Source organism: Haemaphysalis longicornis, unplaced genomic scaffold, assembly GCF_048455015.1.
Source record: "Haemaphysalis longicornis isolate Haplotype H1 unplaced genomic scaffold, Haemaphysalis longicornis Haplotype H1 scaffold_7, whole genome shotgun sequence".
Classification (NCBI taxonomy): Eukaryota; Metazoa; Arthropoda; class Arachnida; order Ixodida; family Ixodidae; genus Haemaphysalis; species Haemaphysalis longicornis.
Window position 1 is genome coordinate 102,743,918 of NW_027526422.1, and position 20,347 is coordinate 102,764,264.

At 47.8% G+C, this 20,347-nt stretch overlaps 1 long non-coding RNA gene across 1 annotated transcript in view; it reads left to right on the forward strand.

Moving 5' to 3' along the window:
- Window positions 1–4,339: 4,339 nt before the first annotated feature.
- The window catches only part of LOC144144711 (uncharacterized), a 36,704-nt gene continuing 20,696 nt past the window's right edge, over window positions 4,340–20,347 (forward strand). Inside the window, exon 1 of the long non-coding RNA XR_013317317.1 lies at window positions 4,340–4,458. This is a non-coding gene — a long non-coding RNA (uncharacterized LOC144144711). The remainder of the gene's footprint in view (window positions 4,459–20,347) is intronic.

A 20,347-nucleotide genomic window follows, 5' to 3' on the forward strand; every position in this document is an offset into this window, starting at 1 on the left:
CAAGTTGTGTGAGTGCAGCACATGTCTCACAAAGCACGCATCTGAACCTTCTGACAGGTGTGCTTTGCACCTCGGTCAACACGAGCGTTGCATTTGCCTGGCCATAAGCAGGCGGCTGTTCTCCCACGGAGCAGTGGGCGGAGCATGCAGCTGAGTTCTGACCGGACATGCAAGTCCATTTTTCCCGGATGGCTGAAGCCCTGCCATCTTCTAAGGACTCAATTATGCTGCGTAGAAGAAAAACCAGGGCTCCTCCCAGGCTCTTCTCTTCATCCATTGACCTCATCATTATCATCACCATGATTATCTTCAGCCTACTCCGGTGCAGCGCAGGATGAAGGCCTCTTCCATTGACCTCATCCTGGGCAAAATAAGGCTTTTCGCTTCTACAACTCTAAATATGCTTCACTGGTGTTGGTGATTGTTTATTGCATAATGTACTGTTTCTCGTACTTTTGTCCTACATAGCGCAAGCAGGATGCCGTACAATAATATGCGGTCATCGCAGCCCCGTGGACCTTATGCTAGTCACCTTGGCAACTTTTATCGCTGGGACTCGTACACTCGCGTATAGCGAGTATTTCAGGGTAGGGCATGTACACTAACACGTTAAATTGAAATCGTTTGGCCACTGTGAATGTGACTGGTTGGCCCAGGGAGGGCGAAGCTCCCCTTAAGTATGCACCGTAGCAGTTTACGCGCTTCTCTCACACCGAATGTCGTCGGCAATTTCGTGTGCCATGGGCGCTGAATTTTCGCCGAAGGAGTTCTCTTTTCTTTTCGCATAAAAAAGCAGCCGTTTTTACCTCGTCAAACAATTACGAATGCATGGTAGCTGGCAGAACAAAAGAAACAGCTGGCACAATCTTCCTACTTCTGTATATTATACACGATCAAGCGAATGGTTTGCGGTAGATCTGGTACGATTAAGTCTCAAAATACACATAGTTCCGTCCTCGATTGCACCACTTGGGACACTGCCGAAGATACAGCGAACACTTTGGCATCAAATTTTGAATGCGTATCTAGCTCCTCCAGCCACACAGACACATTCACGCACTGTAAACTGTCAGCCGAACGAAACTATCTTGGGTATAGCAAGCTCTCTAAGAACTCATGCAACTCCCAAGTCTTCCAGACGTTGATGGTTACTATGAGCGTATAAATGACTTAAGCCACGGCGACGCGCCAATCAGTTACCCTATGTTAACGAACTCTATACGCATACTTCTTCAAAGATAATTTTCACTGGTTTTTTTTTTTATAAAAAATGGGCATCACCGGAGACATAGTCAAGCCCAAAAAAGATGCCCGTTTTCCTCAATGGTATTTGTCCATAGGTGCAATCACTGGCCAGGGTAAGCTGATTAAAAAAATTACAAACAGAAGACTCGTATCCTACCTACAATAGGCTCACCCTATACGGCTGTGCAGCCGGTTTTCCGTCACGACGATCACAAACCGAGGGACTTAGAATGTAGATGTTAGGGCGTATGCATTTGTGGCTGAACGGCCACGTTTTTTACATGTGCACACTTTTGCACATAAGCTGTCTACACTGACCATCCACCCGTTTACAGCCATTTGTTTACGGCCACGGTTTCGTCGTTTGTTTTAAATTTAACGTCGATTTGCACTACCTTAACATGATTTTATGCGTTTAACAACAATGTAGGCCGGTGCTTGGAATTAGCACTGTTTATTTTATAGTGTCCGCTCAACACACAACCTTAATAATTAAAATCAAGTTGATTCCACACTCGAAACTAACCCATGTATTTTACTCATTATTCTCTCCTCTATAGCACAAGACTGGCAACATATATAGCACAACCTCCTCCCGAATATTCTACAACATTCTGTCACCTGGTGATATACCAGCCGTAGCTATTCCATCTCAGTCTCTTCGTTTTACCTGTGCTCTTTTCCGCGTTTTTCAATCACCAAATACACAGCCCAACACAAAAACCACCCTGTACTATCCCTTCCCCCTTTAATCAATGAAACAAAACACACACCTTCCACATACGCCTCTAGTAAACGGCACCGTACCCATACCATTCGTATCCCAATACGACGCCGCTGTCTTGAAGAAAATTAGCAGCATCTACACTCCGTGCATGATGGCGAGGGTGCGGAGTACGGGGACTCGAAATGACATTCATGTTGCGCCCCGAGTGACATACGATTTGCGCCCAGACCATCGTTCGATTTCAGCCATGGATTGCACCTTTCCAAGCGAAATCACATTTCGCTTGGTTTTTGCTTGATGGTGGTGTGCGCACGGATGAACGCGGATGAATAGAGGACATGTTCACGCTATCGTCCTTCGAAGTGAAAATTTTAGCATATGCCGATGATGTCGCTTTATTTTGTACTGACAAGGCCAGCGTGGAGAACGCTCTTGCCATTACACAAGAATTTTGCGAGGTTTCAGGTGCGGCCCTGAATTTCGAGAAAAGCTGCGGATTTTGGTTAGGAGAATGGGGAACCACTCCCGATTGTTTCGCCGGAATCAATTGGAATAGAGACCTAACTTATTTAGGAGTACCCCTCTCGCAGTTTCGCAATACTGACTCGCATTGGTCGGAGCAGGCGGTTAAGCTACAGCGCCAAGTGAATGACTGGCGGGGACGGCAGCTGTCCATCTTTTCTCGTCCTCGGGCGTGTAACACGTTCCTTGTGACCCGACTTCTTTATGTCCTGCAGGTGTTACATTGCTCACGACTGAGGATACAGGCTTTTCACCGGATTTTTGCAACCTTCATTTGGTGTTCGCGTAGTGAGCCAATGCGTCGAGATAACCTTTTTCTTCCGGTTGTGCGAGGGGGACTTGGGCTTGTTCATCTGTTTCTTTGGCAGCTTCTTTCTCGTTTATTCTACTTTCGAGATGTTCAACATCCTTTTTTGAAAGCTGTACTGCAAATACGTCTTGCACATTTTCTCCCTGATATTGTGGTGTCTTCGCTGTCTGTGGACGCAGCCCGAAGCCCGCGAGGTTTCCTCAAAGAAGTGGTTGACACAATTCGCTTCTTACAGGCTCGGTTTAGCCTTGAGTACATATTTACTGCTACGCGCGATTCTATTTCTGATGCCCTGGTTTCTGGGCTTTTTCCCACACCTTTATATCGTGTTCTGTACCTACAGTGTCCGTACCAGGATGTCCTCAATAGAGTGTGTAAAATGTGTGTTCCGCCAGGTGTTAAAACATTTTTCTTTAAATTACCCACTGGCACGCTCCCTGTTAAAACTTGGATGAAAGATCGGGGTCTGTTTATAGATTGGTCGACAGACTGTCGGCTCTGTACTCGACCAGAGACAATTGATCACTGCTTTGTAGACTGCAGAGATGCTGTCTTTTTCTGGGACATTCTACAGCGAACGCTCAAAAAAGACATGGATATTACGCCTTACTGTATCCGATTTTCGCCATTCGACTATCCTGTTGAGCCACCTTATGACATGTTCGTGTTGATTGGTTTGTACAGACTGTGGCGATGCCGCTTATGTGATAGACATGCTGAGCCACCAAGATCAATTAAGTCTTATTTCAGAGAAACTGTGGCATTTGTACATAGTGTGTATAGTTCGCTTGACCAACCACCTGACTGGTTCCCTCTTTTGAACGCTTGTGTGTGTTTGCCTGAACTTTGATGTATATTTGCTTGTCATAACTTCAGGGTATTCTTTTGTTTGCTTGTATTCCTCGTACTGCAACGTCTGAGCGTATTTTCCCATGTAATATAGAAAAAAAATGTCGTAGCCCAATGGGTAAGACGACTGACACTAACACTGTCTGGTCTACCAGACACAGGCTCGAATCCTGCTGGTGCCTGTTTAATTTTTTGTGAATATAAATGCTATGCGCACGGACGCCGACGGACATTGTGCGGTCCTAAGGTACACCGGACCTAAAGGCAGTTTATTGGAGCGAACTCGTGCTGGCCTAACAACTCAATGAATGCACACGCGAAGAAACATCCAACAAAATGACGCGCGTAGGCGAGTGTCGGCGAATCGAATGCCCTGGCGTTCGCTCTGCGGAAATGTATTTTGTCGGTGGGAGTGTTTTTCGAACCGTTGAATTACATCGAGAACACTGTAGACCAAAGAAGATTATTCTAGGCTGGTGATGTTAGGGCGAAACACTCTTCCCATCAAACGAGATGACCCGTGCGGCATAAAAATAAAGAACGGGACGCGTGCTTCACTTGGCACAAAGATAAAGCCCGGCGCGGCAGAGCGATAAAAGTAAAGCCAATGCTAGGTTCGCACCATCACACCACCCCCACCCTCTAAGTGTGCATCGTCCCGATGCTACAAAAAGGACAGTCCGAACAAACAGAAAAAGGTTTCCGTCATCTTGCGTAATAAACGTTTAGGTGAACCACGTGGACTACTTAGTGTCGGGTGCGTTGTCATGATGATCTGGAATCACCTTCTTGGATCACCTTGTAGGTAAGTTAGACAACACATCGTGCAACCCGGTAGACTACGAAATATTGTCGCAGAAGCTTCTCACTGAGTCCGCGTCATCGGATGGGAGTGCAAACCGACACACGATCACCTGGGTGGTACTCGGTGTCTCGGCGTCGGAGGTTGTAGCGGCCGGCATCCACCAGCTGCTGGTCCGTTGTACGAACTCGAGCGAGCTGGGAGGCCTCCTCCGCACGCTAAAGGTATCCTTGGACGTCGGTGTTGAGGTTTGTCGTCTTCTACGTGCGGAAGCATGGCGTCTTGCATCGTAGTCGGCCGCCTTCCGTAGACAAGCTCGAACGGTGTCATCTGCGTAGTTTCTTGGATAGCCGTGTTGTACGCAAACGTGACATATGGGAGCACTTCGTCCCAGGTCTTATGATCAACATCGACGTATATGGACAGCATATCCGCAATCGTCTTCTTCAAACGTTCCGTTAGTCTGTTCGTTTGGGGGTGGTAGGCCGTCGTTCTTCGGTGATTCGTGTTGCTGCGTAAGATTTCCTGCATCAGCTCGGCAGTAAAGGCCGTACCACGATCCGTAATTAGAACTTCAGGGGCTCTATGTCACAGCACAACTTGACTTATGAAGAACTTTGCGACTTCTTGGGCAGTCCCCCTCGGAAGAGCGGCGGTCTCTGCGTAGCGCATAATGTAGTCTGTCGCTACGACAATCCACTTGTTCTCAGATCGTGACGTAGGGAACTGGCCCAAAAGGTCCATTCCAATCTGCTGGAAAGGCCTCGATGGGACGGCGATCGGCTGCAGAAGTCCGACGGGTCTCGTCGGCGGCGTTTTTGTCGCTGACAGTCACAGCAGCTCCGGACATAGTGGGTGACGTCGGAAGTAAGGCGGGGCCAGTAGTACCTCGCCTTGATTTTTCTAGTTGTGCGAGCTGTGCCGAGATGTCCGGAAGACGGGTCGTCGTGGCTTGCTTCCAAAATTTCGTCACAAACATCTGCCGGGATGACAGGAAGATAATTCATTCTCGTTGCGGGGCTGAACTTTTTCTTCACGTGGACAGAGTTTTTGAGGCTGAATGCTGGTAAGTTTCGTTTGAACGCCCTAGGCACGGCGACGTTGCGTCCTTCGAGATAGTCGATCATGACACGCACGTCGTGGTCGGCACACTGCGGGGCGGCTAGGTCGGTCTCCGTAACGGCCCCGATGAACGCGCTATCTTTATTCGATTCTTGTAGTGGTGGGTCGACGGGGGCACGGGACAGGCAGTCGGCTTCGGAGCATTTCCTGCCGGATTTGTAGACGATTGTAACGCCGAATTCCTGCAGGCGCAAGCTCCTTCGCCAAAGGCGGCCAGAGGGGTCCTTTAAATTGGCGAGCCAACACAGGGCATGGTGGTCTGTCACACCCTTAAACGGTCTACCATACACGTATGGGCGAAATTATGAAATGGTCCATATGATAGGCAGGCACTCTTTCTCGGAGGCAGAGTAGTTTTTCCCCTCCGACAGACCACGGCTGGCATAGGCGATTACCTTTTCGCAACCGCTATGCTTTTAGACGAGGACGGCACCCAAACCTATATCACTAGCATCCATGTGCATTTCCGTTTCGGCGTTTTCGTCGAAATGAGCAAGCACGGGCGGGCTTTTCAGGCGTTTTTGCTGCTGGCAGAATGCTTTTTCTTGATCGTTTTCCCAGATAAAAGGCGCGCTATCTTTTGTCAAGCGTGTGAGTGGCTCGGCAATGCGTGCGAAGTTTTGACGAAGCGCCGGTAGTATGCGCACAGTCGTTCTTGTCTGTCGGCCTTCGGAAGTTCGCAATGGCCGAAGTTTTTGCCGGGTCAGGTAGGACCCCAGCGGCGTTGACGCCGTGGCCCAAAAACTTGAGCTCCTCGTACGCGAAACGGCACTTTTCAGGCTTCAGCGTTAACCCCAACGTACGAATGGCCTCAAGTACACACTCCAACCTTGCAAGGTGTTCGTCGAAAGTCCGGGCGAATACCACAACGTCGTCGAGGTATACGAGGCAAGTGTGCCACTTCAGGCCAACTAGCACAGTGTCCGTGACTTGTTGAAACGTTGGTGGCGCCGTGCACAGCCCAAAAGGCATCACCTTGAACTCGTATAGGCGTCCGGTGTTATAAATGCAGTTTTCTCTCGGTCTCTCCCGTCCACTTCAATTTCCCAGTAGCAGGTCTTCAGATCCATCGATGAGAAGTACTTCGCATGGCAGAGGTAGTCGAGGGCGTCGACGATTCGGGGCAAGGGGTACACATCATTTTGGTGATTTTGTTCAGTCGCCGGTAGTCAACGCGAAACCTTAATGTGCCGTCTTTTTTCTTCACCATTACGACCGACGCAGCCCAGGGGCTTTTTGATGGCAGTATAATGCCGTCGCTGAGCATGTCGTCGACGTGGGTCCGGATGGCTTGCAGCTTATGTGAAGGGGCGCGGTACGGTGACTGTCGGGTAGGTCGGGCTCCATTTTCGGTAATAATTCGGTGCTTCGCGACGGGTGTCTGGCGTAATTCTGAGTTTGACGGAGAAAATTAGCCCCATCTTCCCGAAGGTAACGCTGAGTAGATGCGGAGCATCTCGGGGTTCCGTTGGGTTTCTGTTGTGTTCGTAGAACTTCATCGGAAGAACGGAGTGAAGTGGAGTCAACCGCAGCAAGCTCTGAACTGAACGCGCGCAGCGCGCTACCAGATTTACATTCAAGGTTGACGAAGAGGAGACGAGAGGAGGAGAGATGCGCAAGCGCCGAGCATTCGCGCCGACGAAGCTCAGGGTCCAACGCTCGCTTCAAGCGTTTGCGCTCCGCGTCGCGTGCCCTTCGCTGCGCACCTTTGTCTTCAGTGGACGTAGGGTTTCTGTTAGTTTGTGGGGTGGTGCGGACGGTTGCTTGCGAAAACTCACTAACTAACGGGACAGTTACTTCCATCACACTTTATCGGAAAAATGGAGTGAAGTGGAGTCAGCCGCAGGAAGCGCTGAACTAAACGCGCGCAGAGCGCTACCCGATTTACATCGAGGTTGAAGGAGAGGAGACGAAAGGAGGAGAGATGCGCAAGCGCCGAGCATGCGCCGCGGAAGCAGAATCGAGAACGCGGGAGAAGCGAAAGCGAAATGCACGCAGCTGGTACGAGAGAAGAAGTGGCGGGAGTATCGCGCAGCTGTGGGAGAGAGGGAAGGAGGAGAGTTGCGCATGCGCAGTGTGAGTGCGGACGCCGACGCGGGACATGCCCAGGCTATAAGATACTCCGCATCTAAAACACTCGCTGTAGCGAAGCAGCAAATCCAGTAATCTGCCCCGATTTTCTTGCGGCAGCGCCGGGTTCATGTCAAAAGGTTGCAGCAGCCTGGAAGCATCTACGCGTGCGCGTTCAAAGTTAAACGACCGCGATCACTTGATTTTCTTCTTGCGTTTCTTCAAGGAACGCAATTGCAGGGCCCTTGTTCAGATGCTGGTACTCCTCGGTGAAATTGGTAACCAAAACGGGGGACTGGCATTGCTTAAAGCACGCAATGTCTCTTGCGACAGAGACACCGCGGTTGAGAAACAATTTTTGGTCACTCTCTCCGATAGCATCGATGTCAGGAGCAGAATCCTCGCAGAAGACGGCGATCATCAAGCTTCCGCGGGGTAGCAGGGTGACGTGATCGTCGGCGATCCTTACAGCAGCACGGTGATCAAGCTTCGGTTACGGCGTCGTGGTGCGATCTGAGGAAAATGTTACCGACTTTGCAGATCAATTATTGCGCCGTTGTCTGTCAAAAAGTGTAGTACGAGAATTATGTCACGGGAGCTGTTAGGCAAAATGACGAGCTCAGCAGGATACCTGGTGCCGTCTATGGTGACGCGTGATGTGCACGTTCCACTTGGCGTTACGAGATGGCCTCCTGCTGTGCGTATGTGCGGACCATCCCATCTAGTCGTACATTTTTTCAGCTTGGACGCGAATGACCCGCTCATTACCCAGTAGTCGGCTCCCGTGTCGATGAAGGCGACTACGTCAAAGCCGTCGATGGACAAGTGAACGTCGGATGCCGCCTTCCTCGAGTTCCGGGTTGGTCGGGGCATCGCATCTCGGCTTGTGCATGTTGACGGTCGGGCACTGTGCATCGTCGTTGTCGTCATGTACTCGGCGGCCGTCTCTGTCATGTTGGGTACGCGTCGCACCGTTTAGCTGTGGTCGTCTTTGGGAGTCTCGTCAGGGTTCCGTCGGGTGGTAGGGATGAGGGCATGTCGCGAATTACGGTCTTCGGTGCGCCCTTGCGTCTTTGGAAGGTTTCCGGTTTTTCGCCGTAGAGCATCTTCACCTCCAGAAGTTGCTGCCTTTATTTTCCCCTGCGTGGGCCGGGGGACCTTCGACGTGCGAAGTCAGCATTGGTAAGGCGGTTCGGCGACTTGTATGGGTACGGCGACGGCGAACGGTTGAAACGGGCTTCGTCACGGCTTGTTGGAGATAGGTAGTCGTCGATCTCACGTGGTTGTTGGCGAGGGAGAGGGCGAGGTGCGCCGACGGAGAAACCACACAGTCCGAGTCTACTGTACGGGCAGCAACGCTAGCGATGCAGCGATGTGGTCGGCCTCTCCGCAGTGGTAGCACAGAGGACGATTATCGGGAGTTCGCCATACTTCTGTCTTCCTCTGTCTTTGGTTTCGGTCTACAGGGGGTCGGGCGGGCGACAGTGGGCGGCGGTATGGAGCCTGGGACAATAGGGGGCAGGCGAGCAAGGTCGACGGACAGCATCCGCGTAGGCCATGGCTTGCGGCTCGCGGGGTGCTTCTGGCGTCGTTGAAGTTCCAAGCGCTAGCTGCAATTCTCCCCTGATCACGTCGGTAAGGAAAGCGAGTTGGGTTGCGGTGGCGTTGGGAGCAGTTTCCGCACCTCCTCTCTCACTATTGCGCGGATAGTCTCGCGTAGGCTGTCGGCCGGAATCCGCGTGCTGTCGAAATAGTTCGCATTGGCCGCGCTAACAAAGTTGCGATCATACTGCTTAGCCCGCATTTCGAGGACCTCCTCATTGTGCTGGCTTCGGTCACAAATTCGGCGACGTGTTTGGGTGGATTGCGGACAAGTCCAGCAAACAGTTCCTCCTTCACACCGTGCATCAAGAAGCGTAACTTCTTGTCTTCCGCCGTGGAAGGTCAGCACACCTGAAAAGCCTCTTCATCTCCTCGACGAACACAACAATGCTTTTGTTAGGTTGTTGTATCCGCGTCTGCAGCAATACTTCGGCCCGCTCTTCCCTCACAACCGTGGTTAACGTCGTTAAAAATTGCGTTCTGCAATTGTCTCTAGAGAGCTTTCGTGGTTTTCAAACCAGATCCGTGCTGAATCCTCAACGTAGAAGAACACTTGCCTCAGTGTCTCTGCGTCGTCCAATCGGTTAAACAGCCTGACCCGTTCGACTTGCTCCATCCAGTCTTCGGGGTCCTCCAAAGGTGACCCATGGAATGATGGGGGCTCCCTGGGTTGCTGAAGAACGAGGACAGGATTGGTAGCGCTAGTCATGGTGCCTGCGTTGATCATGGTGGTAGTCACGACGTCTTCTTTCTTCACTTTATCCGGAAGCAGTCCAAACTCCGGCTGAAGACCTTGCTGTCATAGGCTGACACGAGTGGGGCTTCCTTGTCGGCTTGACGATGGCTTAGGGTTCACGTACCCCTCACCTTACCAGATGTCACGAAGTCAAAGATGAGGCAGTTGTCTTGAAGGAAAAGCACGTTCATTGGAGTGAACTTGTGCCCCCCTAACAACCCAAAAAGTACACAGGCGGCGAAGCAGCAGTCAACAATTTGACGTGCGTCGGCGAGCGTCGGAGAGTGTAATGGAATGCCGCGGCGTCTGCCCTGCAGGCTTTTAAATGCGAATGCATTTCTTAGTCGGGGGTTGTCGTGCTCCCTCGGCGTGCACCCGAAGGTGTTATCTCTCCGCGCTCCTCCTCGCCCCTAGCAACAGCTGTGGCGCGCCTAGCAACCGGAGCATGTGGTAGCTTCGGGTGCTACCACATGCTCCGGTTGCTAGGCGCGCCACTTAACAACTCGTAACACAGACTAGAGTTAAAAAAACGTTTTTCAACATTGAATCGCATTCATTCCACCAATTCCACCAAAAACGTTTTTTTAACTCCATCCTGTGTTACGAGTTGTTAAAAATGTAGGCGGTTCCTTATGCCAATAACTATAACCTTTGTAATTAGTATGTATAAACCGACAGTTGGTTGATTGGTGAGAATATCATCGCTCTTCATATTAAAAACTGTGATTGCGCACTTCTAGCTTCAAATCCATGAACTTTTTGAAAATACTCTTGTAAGCTTCTCTATAGAATACCTCCTCATTTGTTGAAAATTTACGGCTATGTCATCATACCTGCCCTTTTTAGATGCGAACGCATCTCATTCACTCGCCTTGTCCCTGCATCCATCGGGCGTTGTCGGCGTTGTCGGCGTCCACCTGCCCCCCATTCTCCTCGCCGCGCCAGCTGTGCTCTCCGCCGCTCACCCCCTCTCCTCTCCGATAGCGAACACTCTCTCGCGAGGGGCATTGGATTGGATTCTATTGGATTGGCTTGGCTTGGCTTGGCTTAGATTGAATTAGATTTGGATTGAATTGGATTAAAGTTGGTTGTGTTGGATGGTGTTGCGTCATAGCCGCGGCAGGCGCACTGGCGCCGGTGCGTCCCCTCACCGTTATGCACGCTATAAAACGCGGTGCCTGCGCCGCTCCGCTCCATCGTTCCAGCGCCGTTCCTCCGCTGTCCAACGCTGCAACATGAACCCCCTATGCGTCGCATCTACGCAGGGACTACCGCGAAGGGAGGTGGGAGTTTTTTTATTTTGGATTCACTTGAGTGTCTTTTATATTTCCGTTTTCTTATTAGTTTTTTCCCCATACTTAGCTTCCATACTCAGCAATGTTGCCTGGCCTAGCATTTCTATCGTACCCGCTGGTACAGTCTCGGCTACTGAAGTTGCCTCATCTGTGCAGTGGAGAATATTTCGGGGCACGTCTCTGGCGTCGATATTCTAGCATTGTCATTACCAAGGCCCACTTTAGTTGCTTTTTGGCTTCCTCCTCTCTTAACCTTAAAAGAGTGCAGTGTTATACATACGAACATTATTAGCTTTGCTTGTGATGATAACTTTCTAATGCTCCCCTATTTTACTTGATCCACCATCCCCTGGTGTTTTATGTTCCCAAGCTACCCGATCAATGCTTCATGTTCTGGCTTCGTATACCAGTTTCTTCCCTGCATTATGTTTATCCTACGGCTACTGCTCCCTCTCCGACTACCGGAGTCAGGTTGTAATTAGCTGCTCAAAACAGTTACTCTGTAAACGTACTTGAAACTTAAGTACGCTGTATAGTGTAGCTAGGGACTGGTCGGTGTGAGAATCTAAGGCTTTGCCTAAGGCTTAAAGTAGACAAAAATGGGAGAAGCGAATGAGCAGAACTGCTTGTGCTCGTTCAAATCTCTTCTGTTAATCTAATGTTTGCGCCAGACGTGGCTATGAGTCATTAACGCTTAGTGCCTACAAGCGATGTGTCCAATAAATCTTTGTGAAGTTACGGTGGTGAGAACGACCGCAGGGGGCGAAAACCTCATGTCTTAAATGTGATCAGGTGTCAGAAAAGCGGATGCCTCGAAATGAAGTTTATTGTGGTCTTTCAACCATTTTCCAATTTTGATTGTTATGGTCAAAAAGTACCGGTTGCGCCGTTGCCAATTATTTCAATCGCCCATAGACAAACACATTTTAATATTGTTACGGGACTAAGGTGGAAAATGCCTGACAGCTCCTTGAAACAACGACGATGACGACGACGACGACGACGAAGTGCCTGTGCGAACCTTGTGCGAGCTCTGTCATGGCCGCACTGTACATAATGTGAATAGATCGCTTCACTCCATCGCATCGTTCGTCTCATCTGTGTCCTGCCGCCACGTAACATTTTGGTGGAGTGTGCGATATCATCCCCATCCTGGCCTCCACATCGCATCGTCTCGGCCCGGGCGGAATCGTCGAGGAAACATCGGCCGTGTCGGGCAGCCCCAGCCCACTGCGACGAGCATTCGACCACGTCCCCTGCCCCGTGACCCCAGCCCGTGACCAGCCGATGAAGACGAGCCGCTACATGCCGAAACCAAAAGAACAGAAGCCGCGTCCCCAGCCCTCTCGTCCGACGTGGTTCGAGTTCCTCCGACGGTCCGCGCTGTCTTCAAGACATCGCTTTTGCGGGGCCAGGCATCATCACGAGCATCGTCATCAATGGCGGCAGGCACATCTTCACTGTACCTTGTCATCGCATCGCTCATCCTCACCGCAATCCTCGCGTTGCCTCGGCCACGACCGGGTCGGTCGTCCTCGAACCGGGGGGTGGTGTTACGGGACTAAGGTGGAAAATGCCTGACAGCTCCTTGAAACAACGACGATGACGACGACGACGACGACGAAGTGCCTGTGCGAACCTTGCGCGAGCTCTGTCATGGCCGCACTGTACATAATGTGAATAGATCGCTTCACTCCATCGCATCGTTCGTCTCATCTGTGTCCTGCCGCCACGTAACAATATTATCATTAGGTTGGATTTTATAGGCGCAGGAGTAAGCTCTGGCTATAAAGCGCCAAACTGGAGGTTAAATCTAATTGCTCTAGGCTAGAATGCTCACGTAAAAACGGGGTACAATAATAACAGCAAATTTTCTGTAAAAGTTTCATCGGAGTTAAAAAATTAAAAACATCATCAAAGGAAACCAGGGGTTCACTTAGCAGTAAACATACCCAGCTTTCTCGCTCAAAATTCCAACCTCTCAGGAACCTAGCAAGACAACTATAGGAAAGGGGTAATTGGCATAAAGCCAGAAGTCAACGTGAAGACGAAAACACCAAAAGAATTTTCCAGGTTTCTGAATATTGTATGTGTAATTCGCTGTCAAATCTTACTCCCCATGCATTTCTATGGAATAGTTTCCATGGCTCAGAAACCTAGTCACGCAACGTGCGCGACTTGAAACTGAGCACAAAGCAAGTATTCACCCCAAATATTAGCTGTGCAAAAGAAGATTTCATTTCGCTAAAATTTGCAGAGTAATCACTGTTGAAAGGACTGCCATGAGCAGGAAAGCTGCACATGCAAGGGTGGAATGGGTTGTAAAATTTATAAAAGAGAAACGAATTCACGAGGCTTGCTTTCATAACTAGGACACTCAACAAGTACGTCTATCACTGTTAGGCGCTTCTGGCATTGCTCACATTCTAGAGCGTCTTCTCGTAGCAGAAGGGAGTTGTGGGTCAAGTGCGTGGGCCCACTGCTGGGCCGACATAACACCACCTCCTCTAATCTTTATGCTGCAGATCTACCACTCTCTCAGGTAGGGCTTTACAAGGTGGTGCTTGTTTTAATTCAGTTTGGTCCATTCGGATCGCCACATTTTTGTTAGTGATAATTTTGCCATTTTTTCTGTAATCCTGGTAAGTTAAACAGATTTCCGTCACCTTGAGCCTCTTGTCCAAGCTGCAAGAGCATCCTCCCTTTCATTTCCGTCTGTTCCTACATAATTCGGTACCCTACACAACATAGTTTAAGTGATTTTTGCAAAGTCCATCAGTTCGTTAAGCACTTGTTGAAGAAGCGGAGTGCTGGTTTTGTTTCCGGAACACAAGGCAGCTAGTACGCTTAGAGAGTCAGAGATCATTGACAGCGGTGGACTTCCAGTGCGTACTTTGCTTAAAACAAGCCGCAGGACTAAGCCGTCTGCCTTCTTCCCCATACGACCACTGGACATCAGCTGCTCCCCCACGTTTTTTTCCTTTAGAATCATCTGTGAAGTAGGTAGCACGTCCGGCCTACCTAAACTGGAGATCTCAAAACTGTCGCGGCAGTAGTTCATTTAGAGCGTTGTTTAGAGCAAGGAAAAAGTTGCGCTGTGGGTTACTGTATTGTCATAGAGCTAACCAGGTTTCTGGGTTACCAGAGGGGTGTCGTCAACGTTAGAGTCAAGAGATTTGTTACGAGTTCGGTACCTAAAAAAATATGTTCGGAATAGTACGGGTCTTGTGGGTATAGAGAGTTTCATATACAAGTTCAGAAAACAGCAGTCGACAAGAGTGAGTGGCGCAGGAAAGGATTTTCATTATGTATATGTTTGGATAGAGTATTCTCTGGTTTATATAGTTAAGCTTGGGTAGAGAACACAAACCCTTGCGTCACATAGCTTTGTCACCAAACCAATGGGAAAAGACCAGGGGCTCTACAAATATCGAGTACGCGGTATTCCTGTATCTGCTATAGTTGCTGCCGTATTGCAGAGCGCTTCGTACGGCGCACGGTAGGAATTGTGAGAGATAGACCTCGTGCTTCTAAGGTATTTATTCTCTGTTGTGTTAGTTGCGCCTCATAAACACCTGAAGTGGACGAAAAGCACTTTTGGTACTCACACAAAGGTCAGGGAACATTAAACATGTTCGGACGACATCTCGTAGTAGACGTCTATTGCAAGTTTCAAGATCAGCGTTAAAAGAGTGCCAGCTTGCAGAAAATACCAGAATAAAAGAAATAGAACTTACTTACTTGTTTGAAATATTGCCAGTCTTTCTGAGTCCAGAACAGGTGGGCATACATGAATAAACATGGACAATACAGTAACATGTCGGCGTTAACATGATGGCAGACCTCTCTGCTCTCCTCTAATAAAGAGCTTTATAAGTCTCTCTCTCTAATTTTGTAGAAACATAACGGTGGTGAATGATAAAAAGATGAATAACCAAAACCTCGCGAATGCGAAAAATTTGATAAAAAGGATATAGGGGGTTTTGTCCGAACAACCGTGGGTTCTGTGTCGACAAACAAAATTAAAGTGTGCGACTCATATTTAAACAATACTTTAGCGGCACAGGACTAGGATGGTTACTTGTGTGAATGTGGCGTTTCAGTTCCATTCAAGTAACAAAGATCGACCTTGCGTGTAGAACAAGGTTTACAAAATCAAAAAGGCAATAGTAAAAATATAATTTTACAGTAATCAGGAATAACTTAAAAATAAACAGTGAACAGCCACAGCAGAACCATAATTTGCAACACGCGATAAAGGCATACAAAAGTGCGAGGTCCTGGAGACTGTGAAGCGTACCCCAGCGTAACTTTAATGCCGAGTGGTTGAAAAACGTTCCAACTCTGTGTTAGTTTCCTATTGGGGGCTAATAATCGCGATTCTTGACAAAATATCAAGCAATGCATCTGTGTTAGGAATGGACGGGAATAAGCGGTTTCACTTGCGAATGGCTAGTGGAAATAAATGAATACTTAAAGGCATCGCTATGACATTAATATTCCATTTAATTCGGCGGGTGCTTTTTCCTTGCTTACAGGGTTTGAGAAAGGAGGATGCACTTAAGTGTGTTCAGTTTTATTGATTTAGCAAGAGTTGGTACAGGTACTTTAGTGGACCTTGTTGAGCTTTAAATAAAAGTGCGGAAAAGCCACAATCAGATAACGCAATAGTTGGTGAGCCCGTAAGTATATACTTATGGCGGATAAACTGACGTCTCTCCCGTTAATCCTTTCCAGAGTTTTAATGTTAGTGGCCGTATATGGGAATCATACGAACTTTTGCGCATTCGAGTACTTTCCTTATGTATGTGTGCATGCCAGAAGTTTAGTTGACTTGAGCGCAAGCCGTAAACATCATCTTCGAATATAAAACAACTCGCGAAAGGGAGCGAATGTGATGTTTTCGATGTGCAAGTCTCACTTGAGATGAGATATAAGGATTACCCTTCAATACTTGTGTTCATTTAGTTTGACCAGTTGCGCGCAATTGATGTGGTAGGAGAAATTAATGGATTCTTTTTGCCTAGTTATTGTCATACACACTTTTTGTTTAGATCAATACTCATCTGCCGTTTGTTGTACCAGATGGCACGCTGGTTTCAACAATGTGTTTGTGCGAGATTGCCTCTACGACATCTGATTTTCTGGTGGACAATACAATCGTTAGCGAAAAGTTTCATGCTACTTAAAAATTTTGACATTATGTCAATAACAGTTATAAGGAAAAAAGTGGAAAAAGAAAAGAACACTCGGGAACCCGGGATGTGACTCGTTTTCTCTTTATGGCACGTATTCATATGTCGCAAACTGCGAACGGTAATAGCGGAACTCTTCAATCCAATGCGTTATATTTCCGTATTCGATTATACTTTTTTTACTTTTGCTAATAATGTGATATGACATACCAAACCCTCTAGAAAAGTCGAGCAGCATTAGGACTATTTGTGCGGCTGTTAGGAAAAACTGGATAATGTAAAACTTCTCTGAGCTGCGTAGTTGTTGGCAGTCCACTTCTCAAGGCGTCGTGGCTAGGTGATAAGGTGCCTATAGCCTAAAGAAACAGTTATATGCTTTATGCTTCATTCTAGTATTTTACATGATGTACCAGGGTCCGAGATGGGGTTGTCATATCAAGGGTCTGTACTGACGCCTGGTTTAGGTAATTGTGTTATCTTTGATTTTTCTCCAGTCACCGGGCAACTTTGATGAAGAAATGTATCTGCAGTAAACGTGCCCGAAATACCTGCTCCGCCATTCGGCGCACTGTCTGGGAAAAAAGTTTGAAATTTCGTCTGGCACGCAAGCTTCTTTAGAGTAAACGTTCAACTAAAGGTTAAGAACTCTCTAATTTAGGAATAATTTAATTCGCCCATTGTAAGGCTGTCAATAAATAGGATGTTGGGACTTTTGTTACGGTTATGTTCTGTTCTAGTGAAAATTCATAGGTGTCAGTTTTTATGGGGCAGATGTTTTGCTAGAATATACATGGGTTACTTTTATGAAGGTAGGAAGAGTTTCTTTTAGGCTGAATTGTTTTGCTTCTTGCGATTTGGATTTGGAGCTTGCTATTACACTCGTTAGGGTATACGAGTTAGAAGTGTTTGTGCCATGTTTCTTTAATCATATACGTACCATTTTGACTACTCGTTTGGTATGTATGACTTGTGTAATCCATAGATTTCTGTCGTACCTGCCAGCCAAGTACGAGAACTGGGGGAATTCATGCTCCGGGTATGTTAATATAAAATCATTATCCGCTAGAATAAAGTCTGCTACTGGGGTTCCAATAGATCGAATACGAAAGCGATGTTAAGCGCAAAAGCGCAAACCAGAAAATTGACAGTTTGTTGTCCGAAATCCCCTTACGACGTGAATTTGGTCTTCTTCGGTTTCAAATTGACGGCGGAAGAGTGTTAGATCCAGGGTATTTGCTTTTCGTTGCACACGCGTAGATTGTTGTATGCCCTTACCAAAGTAAAGATTTAGAATTATTTCAATGAGTTCACTTCATTGAGATGATGTGTAACAAATGATACTCACATTTATATGTGGGCGGGTAAAATCACCCTAAGGATTATAATACAGCCACGGGTGGGATGTCGGAAATCCTGAATAGTTGCTACGCACTCGCTGTCAAATAGGCTCTTCGACAGGCACGACCGGCGACTAGTGTCATGCTGTTGGAAATTATCTTGCTAGTAATTGCCTATGTATTAGTAACTGCGAACAAAGAGTGTCAAAATAGGTCATCATATCTTCAATGCCACGCCTCCCCCATGGGGTCGTCTACATTTTCTAATAACCGCGTAGCTTGTGGCATTATGTCGTGATTGTGGGCAGTTGATGATAGCTAAGTTTCGGTTATAGCTATGATGTCTGGTTCGTGAAGATGCAAAGCATTATCTTGAGGTTGTACGCTGTTTAGAACACGTCATGTAGTCAGGTTCAGTAGAGTTACTTTTTGGCTGGGTGCGATGCTGCGCGTTACTGGCCGCCTTCCAGTTTCGTCGTGTTTTATTTCTAATGGTTCCCTCTCTCCCTTTTCATCACTCCAGACAAAGGAGTGGTTATTCATGTACTATTTGTCAAAGGCCAATGACATCTTTTTTTTTCCTGGTTTTCCTTTGCGCTCTCCCAAACCTTTTACATTCCTTAATTCCGTTCCAGAAATCCCCTACCATACAGTACCTGATGTCTTACGCGTATTACATTGCTTTAAATTGAACTTTTTGTCGCGTATCGAAAGGTTTGATGATGACCGGCCACGTTTTTTGGCCGCTGGCCTGCCTAGACAATATATTCGTTCCATCTCGACCGGGTCTAACTAAAGCGTGCCTTTTAAACTCTTTTGATTCACAAATTTTTAGTGTTACGCTTGTTTCATTTTAACCCCTGGTAGGCCTTAAAGGGTTAGGTTTGATTTTCTGCTTCTGTTTTCATGTTCATCGACTCTCTTTTCCAATCCTTCTATCACATTATGCATGAAGGTAGCCTTCTTTGGACTACATGCCATATCAGTTTCAAGCATTGATAGAGTGTGCAACTTATTTTCAATGTCCACAAACCACTCTTAGTTGATTGCTCTTATGTCATCAGCCATTTCATTAAGCTGAGTAAGCATTTTTGTGATTACAGTACCTAAATTGGTGTCCATGTCGCCGCCTAATAACCACAACATCCTGAGTATCTAAACCAGAGTTAAGCCCAGGGCTAGTTTCGGCATCTCTGCAAAATATAAAAATAACTCGAACATTGCATGAACCCACTACACAGCAACACAAGGCAACACTGTGGGGTCGACTGTTCAACCAAAAAGTGATTCCCCGATCTTTTAGCAAAATGGAGTCTGGCGTATGCCCCTGGCTAGCGAAGCGAACCGGTTTACGTGACTCTGCTGTGGTGACGCCACCGAGCCCACGGGGAGCCCGGAAGGTCGTCGCTCGTTTCTTGTTGTCCCGTCAGTGGCGGTTAAAAACAATGGCGCCTTCAGGGCAGTGCCGACGATCGCCTGTCCTGTTTCTAGGGACGCCGACCGGGGAATGGCGGTGCTAAAAAGGCCGGGAAGCAGCGACCAAGGAAACGGGCTGATTCCATATTACGAGGGCGCCGACGAGGCAGCAAGCGGAACAGGGGCGAACACAAACGCGCGTATGCTTGCGAGCACCTGCATAGCGAAGAGAATCGGAATAAGCTAACATGCTGTAGCGAAGTCACCGACAATGAAATACAATTTATTAGAATCGAAATAACAGAAATAGTAAGCCTCGCCCTATATTCTACAGATTCACTAAAACATAATGCAGTCTGTTTTCTTACATCCATGCCGTAATTGTAAAATGAGTGAGAAAAATATTGGCACGTGCAGCGTACATCTTCTTGCCGCCTCCGGAATGGCAAAATCACGGTTGACAAAAATTGGAGTAACCAGTTTAGCAACCACTTGGTCTTAAAAGGTCGTCGCCATAACGTTTGAATGAAATGCACCGGATCTTCTTGGCAAGCTAGCGTAATCATCAGCGCTTCTCAAAGCGCTTCTTGATGGCCGGTGTGCACATGTGGAAGCAGATTGTTTTGTAGGCTCTACAGGCGGCCACAACTGCACCCAGCGATGTTTTATCGACGCAGAATTTTGATCCCCTCAAAATTGCAGCTTCGCAATACCTAAAAAGTATGACAGTGGTGCCATGAAAATATGTGCTACCTAATTGAAATCGGGGCGAACGCTTGCCCACATGTAATATGGGGTGACACGTCTTGCCAAAAATGCGTCCCGCAAGACAGAGGGTTTAACATCCCACATGATCACCAAATGTTTCCCGATATAAATTAAAATTTTATCTCATGCCCGCCAATTGTGACAGGGGGTGAGCCGTGGTGTTATCTTCACTAATAAGAGCCGTGTGAAAGTCTTCTTTACGGTGGCAGCTTGTTGGCGTTGCGTCGGGCCTTCTTCGCTGCTTTCAGATTCGGTATAGGCGGGCATCTTCAAGGTGTGAAGCTCTGGTCTTCAGCAAGATATTCAAGAATGTAAGGCAGACCAGCCACCCTCATTTCCGCAAGAATCTTT